Raw genomic sequence first — 16,848 nt, 5'->3', positions numbered from 1 at the left:
AGGGAGGGAGGGTAGAAAATGGTGGAGAAGAATTTGAAAACTACTAGTCTAGACCAATTCTCACATTTATTCTCCTGTCTTTGTGTAATGTTCTTTCAAGTACATTCTGAGATGTCCATGCCACAAATCCACTCCAATTTACCTGATAAATAGGCACTGACTGTATTTTCTTTTGCAATTGCATAATCTTTTTCCAGTAGGAGGCAGTCCCTCGTTGATTACCAAGTTTCTAAGCTTGCAGGGAGGCATGATTAAGAATTTTGCCTGCCACAGATAGATTTGCACACGTGCTCGCTTTCTGAGGGCATAATTGCACATGTGTCAAGGCCTCATGGACCTGTGCTGGAGGTATCTTTACCTCAGATAAGATTATTTTGCATTTGAGTATCAATGAGGATCAATATTCCTAAGTAGCGGTGGAATAAAATCTTCCTGAGAAGCTTTCCACAAGACTCATTTTGCCTACTCTGTAATTTAGATATTCTCATTGTTCACCATTATAATTTTGTTTTTCTTTAAATAAGAACACAGTTGGGGGTGGGGGTGTGTGGGAGAGGAGGTGTGAGACTGGATACTTGGCCAATACTGGCAAACACATGGTGAAGAGTAGATAAAACCAAGCAGGGGAAGGGCTTGCTTAAAAATAAATCAGTCCGGTGGATAAACAGCAGGAAGAAAGAAATGATTCGTATCTAGTCAGGGTAATGTAGGGCTATCAAAACATGCGTGTGTCTCAAAAGACCTACAAGCTTGTTTTTTATGTATTCGTTTCTTCCTCAGTGGACATCTTACCTCTTAATGGCACCCTTGTGGTCTGACGAGGTGGCTGACAGCTGAGTCCTCTGCTGGGCATGTTTTTATTGGACCTGCACAGAGCTTGGCAATGGTTGTCCAAAACTGAGTGGCAGCTGCCCTGTGCAGCCGATCCGTGCATTCCCCACTTCGGCACAGCCCCATGCTTTCATTCCTGTTACTCAACTGGCCTCAGGGAGGGTGCTTGAGTTTGTCACCTCTGGCTGCGAGAGGGTTTTCCAACTGTGTTTCCAGGACTTCTGAGGGTTTCACTGGGGCATCTTAGGAATGGATACTGAGGTGCAGATGAGACTGAGTGAGAACATATATGGCCTCTCTTCACCCAATCTTTAATAAAACTACTCCACTCGATTCTGCTGTTATTTCACTGGTAAAATGGAAAAAAGGGTTCTACCTCGAGTATTGTTATAAGATTAAAAAGGGATTGATACATGTAGACCCCATAACACAGTATCTAGCCAGCAAAGAGAACGCACTATAAAACTCATGCTTTTTTTTTAATTACTTTGTTGATTTTATATACTGGGTTTCTACAAAACTTCACTAGAAGAAAGGGTTCTCACACTGATTTAAAAACCACTGGACTTCTTTCTTCTGGAGAAGTCCAGGGACAAATCAGAAATGGTCAGTGGTTCCCTCCAGACCACAATACTTAGCTTCCCGAGACTCCTCCTCAGAGGAACTGGGATGAAGATATTATTATTTTGCATTAAAAGGTCTGACAGACATAGGTGTAAACCTCCCAGAATAAGGTATTTTATCCACCGAGATAGTCTCTTCCTTATAGAGCCTACCCACACCAATCCCAGAGCCTAGGGGCTGAAGAAACCCCTTAAGAGTCACAATATACATCATGATGTTTCTTGAAAATATATGCTAAACAAAAAAAGGCATATACTTCATCTTGCTAGAGCTGCACAAAAAGACAAGGACACTTAAATGGTGATCAGAGCCAGAGATCAACCAGACAACTGCAAACCCCATAGAAGCTGCTGCTGCTGCTGCTGCTGCTGTTGTTGCTTGTTGTTGTTGTTGTCGTTGTCATTGTGTTGTTTACACATTTCCAGATGAAGTCAATCAGTTTTATGGTATGCACAGCACTATGTTAGACACTCTGGGTGCTATGGTGGGAGGTACTTTTAAGGAGCTCGTGTACATCAAACACCCTTTCGAATGAACTTCAATTAATTGTCCTTGCTATTTACTTAAAGAATATAGCATAAATCCTTGCTAATTTAGAATTGGGGGAACTAAGTCTCATTTGAATTGTATCTGCATTCATACACAAGTAACTCTATCTCTTTTTAAGCTCTTCAAAATTCATCTTAAAGCCAACGAAATTTGGCCAAATGTGGTTGCCTGCAAGCAACAAAATAGTCTGACTAACCTGACCACAGTCATATAAATAGATAGAGTTACATTTCTCCCCTTATAAGAAAAATAGAGGCAGACAATGAAGCCAGGAGTAGCTGTTCTGTGATTTTTTTTTCCTTCATATTCACAAGATGGCCGCTCCCAGATACTGTGTCCATAGTCAAGCATCAAGTAGAGGAAGAAGTGTCTCCAGCCATTTCTCTCTCTTTGAATCAAGAAAAAAAAGCTTCGCAGAATATTCCTTACCCCAAGCAGGTGTCTAGTCGTATCTCATTAGTCAGAGAAGCAGCCAATGGTCATTTCTAGAGACAAAGGAGGCCAGGAACGCAAGAGTTTAGATGCTCTAGCCTCTAGAGTAGAGGTTTGGGAATGGATGTTGAGGCATCAATCAGCAGCATTGTCCAAAGTCAATGTTTTCTACACCAGCACCATGGATAGATAAAATAATATGGCACATTTAATGACGTGTACCAGTCAGCGCTACTGAAATGCTTTAAAGACTCTTCCCTTTTTCCTTTAAAATGTCTATATGAAAATTTGGTTTTGTGTAACCTATTTTAACATTCAAAGTTAAAATTCACTGTAGCTCTGATCACAGATAAGAACGCCATCCATGAATTGACTTGTAGGTCTGCTTCTTATGCCCAAAGATCTATTTTTAATACATATTTTAGATTTATTTTTTCATAGAGAGGAACATTTTGAGAAGGGATATATTAAAAGAGAGACGAAAATCATCACAGTCAAAATTTCTCTTTGGTTCCCTCAACTTTCCTTTTCATACCTTTTCCCTTCTTTGCAGCCAGTGTCATTTATTTATTCAAAAGATGTTATTAATTGCCTATGACATAGATGGCATGGTACTAGGTGCTGAGGATATGAAGATATGTTGATGATGGAGCATGGGCGTGGGAATATTTGCTTCAAGGAGCTGGTAGTATCATGGTATAAAACAGGCATTAAACAAGAAATTGTGAATGTATAAATTGTGATATGCTATGAATAAAACGAATCTATTGTAGCAATAGATAAGGGAAGTGGAACTAACAGGGACTTACTTAGGGTATTCTAAGAAGGTTTCTCTGACGAGCTGATAGGTAAGAAGCTAGGTTTATTATAACCGAGAGTCATAACAGCCCTATGCAAAGGCCCTTAGGTAGAAAGGAGCTCAGTGTTTTCAAGGATGGAAGGAGTGACCAGTGTGTCTGAATTGTAGTGAATGAGGAAGGTAGGGCTTTGAGATAACATTAAAGAAGTAGGTGAAGACAGAGCATATAGGGCCCCGTGGCCGTGGTATAGATTTGGAGTTTTACTCTGAATACAGTGGAAAGACATTGGAGAGTTTTAAGCAAAGGAAGAATTGATTTACATGCTAAAATACCACTTTGGGGAGCTATGAGCCAAATGAATTAAAGCAGAGAATAGTCAAGAATGGAAGCAGAGGGACCAAGTAAGATGCTCTCATGGCCATCCAGGGGAAATTATAGTGCTGGAAGTTATGATGGTTGTGGAGATGGATATTTGGTCTACTTTGAAATTAAAATTAACAGTACTTTCCGATGGACTGGATCCGTGTGGGTGATGAGAGGGAAGCATCAATGGAGAATCCAAGAGGTCAGAAGCTTTTGGAAAACATGAAACTACAGTAGCAGAGACATTTAGCTCAGTGGGATCATTAGGATGATTGAGATTATCTATCTCATGTTACAGAGGAGGAAACACACCCAAGAGGAGAATTTTCTCTAAGGTAATTGAGGCAATACCCCTGACCTGTTGATATCCAGTCCAGTGCTACGTACCGTACAGTCTCAACCGAGGCTCCATTGCCTGCAAGCGAACTAAAAATGAGCCTCTTCAGCTCTTTATTCCCACAGCCCCCACTTCCCCATTGGCTTTCCCATGGGGTCAGAACTTTTCTGGGTTCAGGTGACCTTCGTAAGGAGAATGAGAGGGATTTGGAAGGTCTTAGAGGAATGGAGGAAAATAAGAAATTACAACTCCAGCTTTCAAAACTCTCTCTTTTATTCCTGATCTTAAAATGTATCAGCATGTATGATAATTATCTCCACCTAGTGAAGATAATTACCCTCAGTGAGAAGTCTCAAGCGGAGGAGTGATGGCACTTTGGAGATCTCCAGGAACCCTATACCACAGCCCCCCAGCTAATGGACTTGTTGAGGGGCTTATAGCGGATTTGCCATGGGAACAGGGTGGCCAAAGAGCGGAGCCCAAACTGATAACAAATGACAGCCTGACCTTTGCATTCACACACAAATGCCATAGCAACCAATATGCCTCTGCAATGAGAGATGAGGAGAAACCTGCCCCTCTAACCCTCCCAGAGATAGACAAGCAAACCCTCTCTTCTTGCTCACCTTGATGTCGTTTGAGTGGTGCAGAAGAAAGAAGGGATGCTGAGACCAAATATTCATGGAAGCAGCCTGAAATTATTAACTATTTCACCTTTAGAAAACATAAGCCCCATTTTAAGACATAGATTCATTGCTGCAAGGAACAGCGAGTACCACAAAGGTTTGTAGACAATTATTTAAGTAATCTGTGATAGATGTTTTGAGTCTTGGGACTAGCAATGGGGGTTTATGCTAGACCCCTTGCATCAGAATCACCTAGATATCTGACAAAATTCAGGTGCCCAGATTCTGCAGTCGAAGAGGAGGAATACATATATTTTATGAGTCCTCTCCTTCCCCCAGGGCAGATGGGCATTAAAGTTTGAAAGTCGTTGAACTAGGATGTTGTCTAGGGATGTCAGTTTAGAGGTGCAGAAGCAAAGTCCATGAGTCAGCCAAAACTGATGCCAATCAACAGCCAGAACACTGAGTCCAAGGTCTGCCCACTCACCGCCCTGTGGTATGTCAACTGCTAGATGAGCGAGGCCCTGGGCACATAGGAAGCAATTGTGGCTACTGAAGGCAGAGGCCTTGCCACTGACCCTGCCTCCTCGCACCAGAAGGAGCTCACAAAGAGATTCAGCAGAGTGCATTCCCCTTGATCGTGTTTCTCTACCATTAGCAAGCAATGCCAACACAGAGGCGCTGGACCAAGGGAGGGGATTCTGCCATCGTGGCAGGTGTGTTCTGTGCATGAATTGTCTGGGAGCGGCCCCCATCACTGGGTGGCTCCCCACCCCAATGTCTCCTTCCTTTTCAACTTCAATCCTCTGCTACCTGATGGCAAGACCAAGAGCCAGGCTATGGTACTGAGCAGTTTCACAGACCATTGAGAAGCACAATGGTCCAAGTTTCAGAAGCTCCAAAAGCTACATGAAAGTATGAAAATGAATGCAGTGGCAGGGTAAAAGCTTCCCTAGATACACAACTGAAAAGCATCATTTTCTACACCTCAGCCAGCAGTTCTGGCCATCAGCAAGGGGAAGTCAAATTGCTTGCTCTCTATAGATTGCTCTGGAAGTCCTATGTTTGAACAGTTTATTTGGAGAGATTTTTTTTCCTCCAAAATGACAATAGGCAAATTTTTAGAAAGTGTTTCACAGAGCTGAAAGAGATATTTAGGACCATTTACTCATTCGTTAACTATTTATTTGCCCTCCTAGAGCTTCGCTTCTAGTGAAGGAGGCAAGCAATAAACAAAATAAAATGTAATTAGCACCCCTCATTCCAATTTGATAGGTGAAGATTCTGGCTTACAGTGAGGGAAGGAACTTAGCCAAGGTCACACAAATAATTAGTATAAGCTCAGTAACACAAGAATGGAGGTCAACTGGGGGCTGTGGTGAACTGGGGAATGCATGTGTCAGCTAAAGAGGGCAACTCCCACTCAGTTCTGGACAGTCATTGCCATGGGAACTCTGTGCAGATGAAGCAAAACATGCCTTGGTTCAGCTTGTAAGGCACCAGTTGGAGACCCCCGGGAGAATGATGAGGAGTATGAAATACTACTATATTAATGTATTTTTAATACTACTGTATTAATACTGTATTTAATACTACTGTATTAATACTACTGTATTAATGTATCTTTAATGTATTTAGACACACTGGGAATATCATATTTACATATTTTTAAAAGGATTCCCTTCTCCCTTCCCCCCTTCATTTTTGGTTCCAAACATACAATCTGATTGCTATGTTTTTCTTTTCTTTCATGTGTCTTGGAAAATCCAGGCCATGGGTGGGTTGTACTAGAAGAAAGATGGTCCCCAGGTCTATATCCAGAAAGGCCTTCCCAAGGCTACATCCTCCCAGGTTCTACATTTTCCTGGTGAGAACTCCCTGTTGTTTATTTTTTCACTCTCTCTGGAAATACAGCATCTGAGATCAAGAAACCCATTGTTCACCTGGAAAGAAGTACTAAATTCTATATAGGGAAAAATGAAAGCATAACTAATTGAATTGATGGAGAATGTGTACTCAGACTCCTTGATGGTTTTGAATATGAGTTATATACACCATCCAACTGTGGCAAATAAATACTTGTACCCTAGCTATGTCCAAGGGAGATAATAGGTAAATTATGCCCAAGGTACCTAACATAAAGTAAATGGTGTCAAGCACATGAATGCAGAAATGACACACCTAGGTGATGACCATCACTATGATTATCTGGTGGCTTAAGGAATGAGGACTTTAAAATAAGGAGGCACAGAAAAAAGTCTTACCCAAGAGAGGAAAAACAAGAACAGCTGTTGTCACAGGGAGGCTGACCCATACTGTTGGAAGGGGAGCTTTGGAGAGGCCACCCTGTGGTTTTGGCTGGGAGGTGACTGTGGGCATAGGGTGGGTCCCATAGTCAGAGCCAAGAGCTGGAGAGGGCATGTTTTTAACTATAGCGCATTAGGGATGAATGGTTGCGGGGGCAGAGGGGAGGCCAAAAGGATCACAACGGGCCTTAAAATTGCTGAGGTGAGAATCAGCTGCAGTCTACACATTTATCTTACAGAAAGAGTTATGCAAATGTGACAAGATGTAGATATAAGGATGTTCATTTTACTGCTGTTAAAAAGCCGGAAGTAGCCCACTGTCCATCAGTAGAAGTCTGAGGAAAGAAGTGATTGCTCATCATCCAGTGTAACACAATACAGCTGCTAAGGTGGATGAGCAAGGACGTCCGTGCTGCTTTGCAAAGATCTTCAGGGTTGCACAGCAGGGAAATGATGGGTTCTGGTCCCAAATTATAGGCTCTTTTCACTGCACCATGCTGCCTCTCTGGAACATAGGGAACTAGAGGAATGTGTAACCAAGGGCTAAATTCTGTGGTGTGTAGATTTGGTGCCAGAATTTTTCTGAGAAAGGAAAAAAGAACGTGGGCTGCAGTGAAAAGAGACTTCTGGGAAGCAGTGGACTGTGCCTTGAAAGATGAGATAATATTTTCTACAAAAGCAAAGAAAAATAAAGAGGGACATTTCTGGTGGGGCTCACCATGAGAAGAGGTACTGAAGCAGGCAGGTGTTGAGGTGTGGGACCTGTCAATCAAAGTCATCCCTAGGAACTCATTGGCCAAAGGTTCAGAGCTCACAAAGTTTAATCATACACCCAGTACCATGACTTTGGGGGCCCTCTAACCTGAATCAAAGCCATTAAAATGTCACCCAAAAAACACATAGAATCTAAAATGGGCTATGTTTGGCTAGTTCTTCAGTTGCCACCAATAAGTCACTTCCAACTCCCTGTGCAGTACCTTTACTGATTGTGCTAAGATTTGGTTAACCATGGATGGAACCATGTCAGCCGGGTCTAATTTCTGGAATCCAGAAAGTCCTGCCTGGATACTCAAGGAGTCCCAGCCACTGCTGCTGCCAGGTTATTTATCTCCCAAGCAGCGGGCAGAAGCGGCTGTCAGGCAGAAGGATGCCTTCCTCTTTGTGGCGTTCTGGCTGGGCACTTATTTGATATTCATCTCTTTCATGTCCTTTCTCTGTATAGGTGCCCATTCTAGACACGAGGAGAGAGAATGAAGCAGGAGTTTATTTTGTTTTGTTTCTGGTTACTGTGGTTATGTATTTAGAGGATTATTCAGTCAGATGTTTTAATTGAGCATCACTTAGGATTTAAGCTTTGCCTTAAGTGCAATGCTAAGCATTATGGCACATGTGAAGAAGCAAGAAACATGAGTTCAGACCTATGACTTTATAAGTCAGTAGAAGAATCAATATACACAAGAAAAAAGGTATATAATAAAGCAGAATATATATGTGAATAATTTACAACTACAGAATTTATAATCAATAGGAAGAGAGGAGAGAAAGATCACTGAGGACTAAAATGATCTGGGTTAGCTGAGTAGAGAAGGAGACATCAGCTAGTCCCAAGGAATAAAGCTAGACTTACAGAAAAACTCCAGGCAAGTGGGTCAGGGCAGCGGGGGAGGGGAAAAGAGTCCAAGCAAAGAAGGGGAGATGGCTGTGTTTTGAGACCAAGTATCTCATTATTCAGGCAGACCTGGGTTTGGATCTACTCCGCCAGTTATGTGCGATAATAACACTTGACCTAGTACTTAACTGCCAAGCCTGCTTCCTCAACTTTTGAAAAGGGGCCTAATACTAATATCATAGGATATGATATACGGGAGCAAACAAAAGCTAAAGTGTGTTACCTAGTGCCCAACATATACCAAATGTTCAAAAGATCTTAATTTTCTTTCCCTTCTTTTGTGTTAAATACTTTATTTCCTTTCTACTTTGTCCCTGGCTTCCTACCAATCATTTATCCTTTGCTAAGAGCTTTCTGAGACTCACTGATGTGCATCTCCTTCTCAGGCTATGCTCCTGGCCCAGCATCAGCCAGAGGGAAGTCCGGAGGCTATTCCCAGGAGAAGGGGGAAGGCTGCCAGGTGCCGTGTTATGACTCAAGGATATTGACAGAATTATTTATTTGATCCCAGGATTATTCCTCAGCTCAAGCCTGTACAGGACCTAGATCTGAGCTCCTGCCTACTTTCCTAGCATAACTTGTCTCCTGGACAGTGACTCTTCCTTGCCAAGCCGCACTGACCACTAGCCCTCTCCTGATCTCCTTGGTACTTGATTTTGTTTCTTAGTAGTCAGCATTATAGGAGTTTTCTCTGCATTCCAGAGTGGCAGATACTAATTCTGCAGAACTTGTAAATATGCAAGGCTTTTCAACAGAGTAGTTCAGAGCACGAGCTCTGGTGTTAGACCTGAGCTTAATTCTTTTCTTACACTAATTTGCTGTGTGACCCTGGGCAACTAGCTTTGCAACTCAGGGCCTCTGTTACTATCACTGCATAACAAGCCACTCCAAACATGTGGTATAAAACAACGACCATTTTATTATGCTTATGGATTCCATGGGTCAGGAAAATTTGAAAAGGGGCACAGTAAGATGGCTTATCTCTGCTTAAGGATGTCTAGGACCTCAGATGGATAAAACTAAATGAATGGATGACTTATAGCTGTGGGATAGAACTGCCTGAAGGCTCACTCATCCACATGGCTGACGGTTGAGGTTGCTGTCCTGAACACAGCACACACCCTCTCCATGCTCTGCTTAGGCTTTCCCACAGGATGGTGGCTGGGTTCCAAGAACAAATTTCCAAAGAGAAATGGGCAGAAGGTGTCTTATCTTTCATGGACTCACCTCAGAATCACATAGTGTGAGTTCTGCTATAGTTACAAGCCCAACCACATCAAAAAGGAAGGAACATAGTTTCTATTATTCAGAAGGACAAGTGTTAAATCACATTGTAAGAAGAACACATGGAATGGAAGAGGGGTTATTGTGCTGGTCTAAAAAAATACAATCTGCCACACCTTATACATAAAATGAAGATAATACATTTTAGAATCATTGTAAATATTAAATGGGATGAGGCATTTCATAATCTAGATTCAGATGAAGTATGTTTGTTGCAAATAACTCAAGGGACCCTTGACAAACAATGACCAATTTTTCAAAAGACTGATGTTTAGATTTCAACACTTTTCAGAATATGTAGGGCCTTGAACTTTATCATAATCCCTGGAGGCAAATGAAAAGGGATAGGAGGAACAGAAGAGCTACGTGTATTCTCATTTTGCAGGTCAGAATACTGAAATAAGCAAGGTCATTACCGTGCTTTTTTGAGACTGTATGCTGTTCTGACTTTCCACAGCCAAGGATCCCCATATTTAGGCAGTATTTTTCCAAAGAATCAGCAAAGCAGGACAATCAGAGTTAGCAAACTTGAGTTGCTGTGCCTTCACATCCCTGCATCGAGGGGTAAAGCCGAGGTGAACAGAATAGAAGGGGTGTGGTTTGTTTTCGCTCAGCAGAGCTATGTGTAGGGAGTCTGGCTGGACAAGCACAGGAGTCAGAAGAGACAACTGTGGCCAAGTGGGCAAATCACTTTCCTTCCTCAGATCCCAGACATCAGTCTGAATGGTTTTACATTCTACAATGGAAAGTTTATCCTACTGAGCCCCTTTGATCAGTTCTCTTTTTTGTTTGGAGAATACACAGAAATAAGAAACATCAGGTTTTTGCTTTCGTGATGTCCATAGTCTAATTGGGGAGATAACACTAACCTTCAAAGGGACAGTGAACTTACCAAGCTCAGGTGTATCCTCAGCCCCAAATGTCATCCTTGGACGATTCAAAAAGTAGAGATGGATATTGGTAGAAGGTCAGTTCTCATCTACCCATCCAGCTGAAGAAAGAGAAAGGATTGACACATCATTAAACCAGAAGCAAATCCATCTGGCCAATGGCTCATTCATTTTACCATATCTGTTGCATCAAAACTCAAGGGAGAAAAGAAATTTTTCATACTTATATAGAGAAGATTCATACCTTATTATTTTAAACTTCAATCTCTTTTTCAATCAATGGACTTTTTCTCTTAAATTTGATGTAACATGCTGACCAAAGGAAGATTTTAATTGGAGATAGATTTTTCTCATATCTTCCCCTTTTGACACGACTGATTTTTAAAATTTTATTGACTTATAACGCAAATTAGGGCACAATCATAAATATACAGCTCAATTAATTTTCATAAAGTGAAAACACCTGTGTAATCAGAACTCAAATTACATTGTTTCATTCAGTATTGTTTTCTTATAGCATTGATGAGATGCTGTAGGAACTTAACTCGTTTCTATCAAGCAGTCTATGATAAAACTGATTTCGTTATGTCATTTCACTTAAAGTCACAGAAACTATCAATGATGATAAGAGAGGACTTACTATACAATAACACCAGAATCTCAAGCACCTTCTCCATGTAAGAGTAACCACTATTCTAACTTCTGATGTTTAGATTAATTTTACTAATTGAGCTGTTTTTTACTCTCATAAGTAGAATCGTACAATATGTATTCTTTTGTGTCTGGCTCTTTTTGCTCAAAATAGTGTTTTGAGATTCATCGCATGTCATCACATACAGTTCGAATCCATTAAGTCTCATTTTTGTATAGTGTTTCATTTTGTGGATATACCACAATTTCTTTATTCACAAATAAATCCAGAAGTGTGACTATATTTGCAGATAAACATTTGGTTATTCCAGTATGAAGCCATTATAAATAATGCTGCTATAAGTATTCTTGTAAAAGATTATTCTGATGAACATACTTGAAATTCTGTTCTAAGAGAGGAATTCCTAGGCCACGTTATTTATAATTTCCTATTATAGATTCTGCCAAACTATTTTCTGAAAACAAATTTACACTCTCATCAGCAATGTATATGAGTTATAGATATTCTACATCTGCCTTTTTCATTTTAGCAAGTGGGTGTGTTATATCATATTATAGTTTTAATTTGCATTTACCTGATGTCTAGTACCTTTTTCATGTTTATTAGCCATTTGCATAGCCTCTTTTATTAAGTTCCTTTATAGATCTCTTACCTATTCTTCTGTTAGGTTATCTGTCTTTTTCTAATTATTGTGGAAGCATTCTTTACATATCCTTGATACATGTTTTTTCCCCCAGATGTCTGTATTATCAATGCCTTCTAATCTGTGGTTTGTCTTTTCACTCTCTTGGCAGTGTTATGTGATGAACAGAAATACATATGTTTAATGTCTATCTAACAACTATTTTTCTTTATGGCTAGCAGTTGCTGTGTCTTGCTTAAGAAGCCTCTGCCTACCTCAAAGTCATGAAAATACTCATCTATGATTTCTTTTGAAATTTTACCTTTCACATTTAGATCTATGTGTCACATAGATACGTGCAACATAGAGTGTCAAGATGATGATGATGATGATGACGATGATGATTGCACATGGATAGTCCATGTGCAGCTAGCACCATTTATTGAACAGGCCATCCTTTTTCTCCATTGCATGCCCCCTTTCTCATAAATCAGGTCACTAAATACACGTTGGTCAGTTCCGAGACTACTGATTCTGTTCTGTTGATATACTTATCTATTCTTGCCCCTATACCACTCTATATAAATTGGTATAACTTTATAATAAGTCTTGATAACTAGCAACCACATGTCTGTGAAGTCTACTCGTGGGCACTGAAACAGAGGCTGGATGATTCTATTGGGTGTGGGAGGTGTAAAGGGATTCTCTTCACGCAGAGTCTCATAAGAGATCGTGTCTGCAGCATTTTCTAACTGTGAGATAGTATGATTACACTGGTGCACCAATGATTGCGGTTTTTCTCAAAAGCTAGAACAAGTCAATAACTGAGACTCTGTCAGTGATTTCCTGGACACTGTTTCAAAACACCTGAAAGTGATGGATAAAGCTGAGGACACTTCTGAGTAGTGTTCTCAAACATGGAGCATGCAAAACTCTAGAGACTTCCAGAGAAAGGCAGAAAGGGAATAATCCTCTTTCATTTAAATTAACCTAAATGAAGAAACTGCATATCAAATGAGACAGAAGGTACTGAGGAACAAAAAGAAATTTGTTATACTTTCAAAACATGCTTGCTTTTATTGACTCTTAGTCTCAACTCAATGTATGAAGAAAGCTGTGGATTGCATTGGCACACCATTAGAGAAATGAACAAGTAAAAAAAATGTAGATTTTCTTTCAGGTAGCATGTTTTGTGCCAGTTGAGTCTCAGGTTATTTCTCAGTAGTGGATGTGTTGGGGCAGTTCCACTAGGGGTACTGACTGCTGTGAATCACCAGCTCTCTCTGCACATGATAAAAAATAAAAATAACTCTCAGAAAAAGCAAACTCACCCATAGCTTTGAATCACAGAGCAAAAATTGTTCTGTGCAAAATTTGGTTCCATTTTATCTTGTGAATTTTTACCCCTGTTTATGTCAACCACAGTGAAATGCAATGGCTTTGAAAATGATAAACAATATTCCCTTTCTACTGCAGCAAAACAAAATCCCCTACACTCAATAAATCAAAACTGTACCTGACAAAAATTGAACAATTCAATCATTTGCTGAAACCTTTAAAACTCTCAAATTTTTTTTAGTTCTTCTGTAAACAATTCAATCAGTTTTAGCAAAGTGTGTCTCAGGCACCTACAGTGGACTCAGGACTAGGCTGAGTGGGAGAGTCTTAAGGAGAATAACATGTGGTCTCTACACACACACACACACACACACACACACACACACACACACACACACTAATTCAGTGAAAAAAAAGCCCATCCTTCAGAACTATAGCAGTCTTTACATGCTATTACAGTTACTTTATCAATACCTACCTATCTCCTAGGCTATTCCTTCTGAAATGTTTTTTGTGCACAGAAATTATCTAGGGATCTTGTTAAAATGAGATTTGAATTCAGTAGGTTTGGGGTAGGGTGTAAGATTTTGAATTTCCAACAAACTGCCAGGTGAAGCCATTGCTGCACCTTGAATAGTAAAGCTCTAGGCAGACTCTTGTGGAGGGGTGAGGGCCTCACTGTCTTGCCCGCCACTATAATCCAGCACTTACCACAAGGCCTTGATGAATACATGTTCAATGAAAAAGTAAGTGAATAAATGTCAAGATATTACTTGTGATTTGCATTTGTCATTACATTTTTATATTGGCAGATATAAGAAAAGTTTAGCAGTATGGGCATAAATACAAAAATAAGAATAGTCATGGGCTTATGAAGAAGGCATCTGATGGAGAGATGTGAAAAGCAACATAGGACAGCATTATCAAATTCTAAAGGGTTTTGAAACCAGGCAAAGGACTAAATGTTAGGCAGGAAATAAAGAATAAATCAGTAAGTTCATAAATAGAAAAATGATGGGCTGACAGTTTTCTTTGGAGATGCTTAGTCTGGTGGCATTGGGCAGCCTGAGAAGAAGAGCCATAGGCAGCATATTGTTGCATTAATCTAAAAAGGAGATCATAAGGTCCCAGAGTAGCTTCTAGGCAGTTAGGAGGGAGAAAGGAGGAACCGATGAATCGCACCTATATTTCAATCCTTTCTCTTCCTCTGTATCACACTTCAACTGCTCTGACTCAGCCAAGTCATCATAGCACTATAAACTAGCTTTAGCCATTTGAGATTTTAGATCTCAGACTCCAAGGTTACTAGAACATAGGGCTTTGTCAGTCATGAGGTCAGATGTGCCTAGGGATGAGGTTCAAGTGAGAAACCCTTCCTTCTTCCAGGCTCTCTCCCTAAAGCCACACTGCGCACTTCAAATCTAGCCCTCTAATCACCTTGATCAGACTCTATTCATTCTTCTACAACACTGCAGGATAAAGCCTAAGCCTCTGAACAGGGCCTTCAAAGTTCTTTAAAGTCTGGCTTCTACTTTCCTCTCCTTGTCTGTATCTCTCTATCTCTGTCTCTCTCTATCTACCTTTACCTCTCCTATATTCTGGGCTTTCTTATGTTCTGTTGTATCCCAAACTCCTGGACCCTCTTTGAATTTTCACCTCCCTGTCTCTTTGCCTGGAGAGTCTATCCCACTCCTTTTCAGTTTAGTGGACTCATTCTCCAAACCCAGCTCAAATATCACTCTCTGAGGGGAGTCTCCCCTGATCTCCTCCGCTCCACCTGCTAGGCCAGCTCTTGCCTCAGAACTCCCATGTATTTTTCATGTGCTTCTATTAATTCTTAGGACACTGTCTGTGATTCTATAATTTCTTTCTTTTTTCTCAACTAGAATGTGAGCTCCCTAAAAAGCAGAACTCAATTTTTATTTATCTCTATATCCCAGTTTCCACTGGTGCATAGCAGTCAGTCTGTAAAAGTCCATGTCTGTATATGGCACTCATGGAAGTTCAAGAATGTCACTAAGGCCCCCTATTAGAAAACAAAAATATTTGCAAGGATGCTTTGACTGTGGCATGCTATTCAGAGGGTGAATAATCTAAAGCAGAAGCCAAGGGAATCCATACCACGGGACTCAGATCAAAAGACGAAGTGGATTCCGGTGCAGACACCAGGACCATGGAGAGCTCCCAGTGATTCGGCCTGACTCTGGGCCCTGTAATCTGAATTCGCTATGACGGTTTATTTCACTTGTCAAACCAATGAAACTTAGTGGAACATAGTTTTGAGCCACTGACATAAACCATGAGAATCACTGTCGAAACTATATATTGTATTGTGTTAACTAGTTTGGCTACTGCTACTTCATTACCTGATAAGGAGCAGACAACAGAGAGTTTATTCATATGACACTAAATTATTTATTTTCTGTAAATGGCAATTAAAATAAAATGGTTATAGAAATGTACTTTGTGACAGAACCATCCCTGGAAAGCTATATGAACGATCAAGTTTGGGCTAATTAAATTCCGATTTACGTGCATCGTGAGGGTGTGGTGTTTAAACCAATCTACTCTTTGATAAGGCCTCCTACGTGTCTGTGGTACCGATCCTGATTTTCATGGATTTCAGTGTCTCAACCCTGAGGAAGCCTGTACTAAGGGATCCATAAGAATCTGAAAAGGCAGATGTTTCACAGCATTTCCCTTCGCCAGATTAGCTCTCTCAGGGGAAAGCAAGTGAATGGAGCAGATGTGAGTTACTTTGAAAGACTCAAGAAGAGTTATTCCTCCTTAGGAAATGGGACACTAAACAAAGACCTGGTGGTCCCTTGACCACCTCCGTACCCCTCTCATTACCGCAGTTTCTAATCGCTGAGTTTTTTGGGATCAGCCTCTCCATTGGACACAATTGTCGTTAAATTAGATCCATTTTCCCATAATCTCATTGGTATTTTCTTAACTCTTGAATGAGAGAAGGATAACAGTTGCCATGCCAATTATTTTTCCAACCATTGAGATCCTGCTTATCTTAGAAGATTTTATATAACTTTGGCCCCAGATTTTCTTCCTAGTCTCATCCAAATTTTGAAAAATATATATGCAATGATTCTCCAGTGATGAATTAGTGTGCAAAATACAGTACTAGAGATTAGTAGAGAGAGCAACATTTATTCAGCACTCAGTAAACATTTATTGGGGGCTCACTAAATGCCTCCAGAGGAAGTTAAAGTCACTATCCTTGTTTGTAAAAGAGACTGGGAAAGAGGGAAACTTGCATTTATTGATAACATCTTGAGATGTACATTATGCTTGGATTTACATGTTATCTCATTAATGCACTTACAATTTAGTTAAGGAAGAATAAGGAAGGATAATGATAATGATAACATTTGTTTAACACTCACCCTCCGCATGATGCTGTTATAAACATTTTGCATGCATTATCTACTTAAATCCTTAACAACCCAATGTTAAACTATAACAACCCTGTATCTACCAGGTAGGTATAATTATCCCTACTTTAGAAAC

The 16,848-nt window shown here is 40.4% G+C and overlaps 1 protein-coding gene across 5 annotated transcripts in view; it reads left to right on the top strand.

Moving 5' to 3' along the window:
- GRIA1 (glutamate ionotropic receptor AMPA type subunit 1) overlaps positions 1-16,848 on the top strand; it is a 302,597-nt gene that overhangs the window by 215,600 nt on the left and 70,149 nt on the right. The window lies entirely within an intron of this gene.

Source organism: Pteropus vampyrus, unplaced genomic scaffold, assembly GCF_000151845.1.
Source record: "Pteropus vampyrus isolate Shadow unplaced genomic scaffold, Pvam_2.0 Scaffold30, whole genome shotgun sequence".
NCBI lineage: Eukaryota > Metazoa > Chordata > Mammalia > Chiroptera > Pteropodidae > Pteropus > Pteropus vampyrus.
Note: the sequence above shows the minus strand (reverse complement) of the source record. Positions and strands in the feature narration are given on the sequence as shown.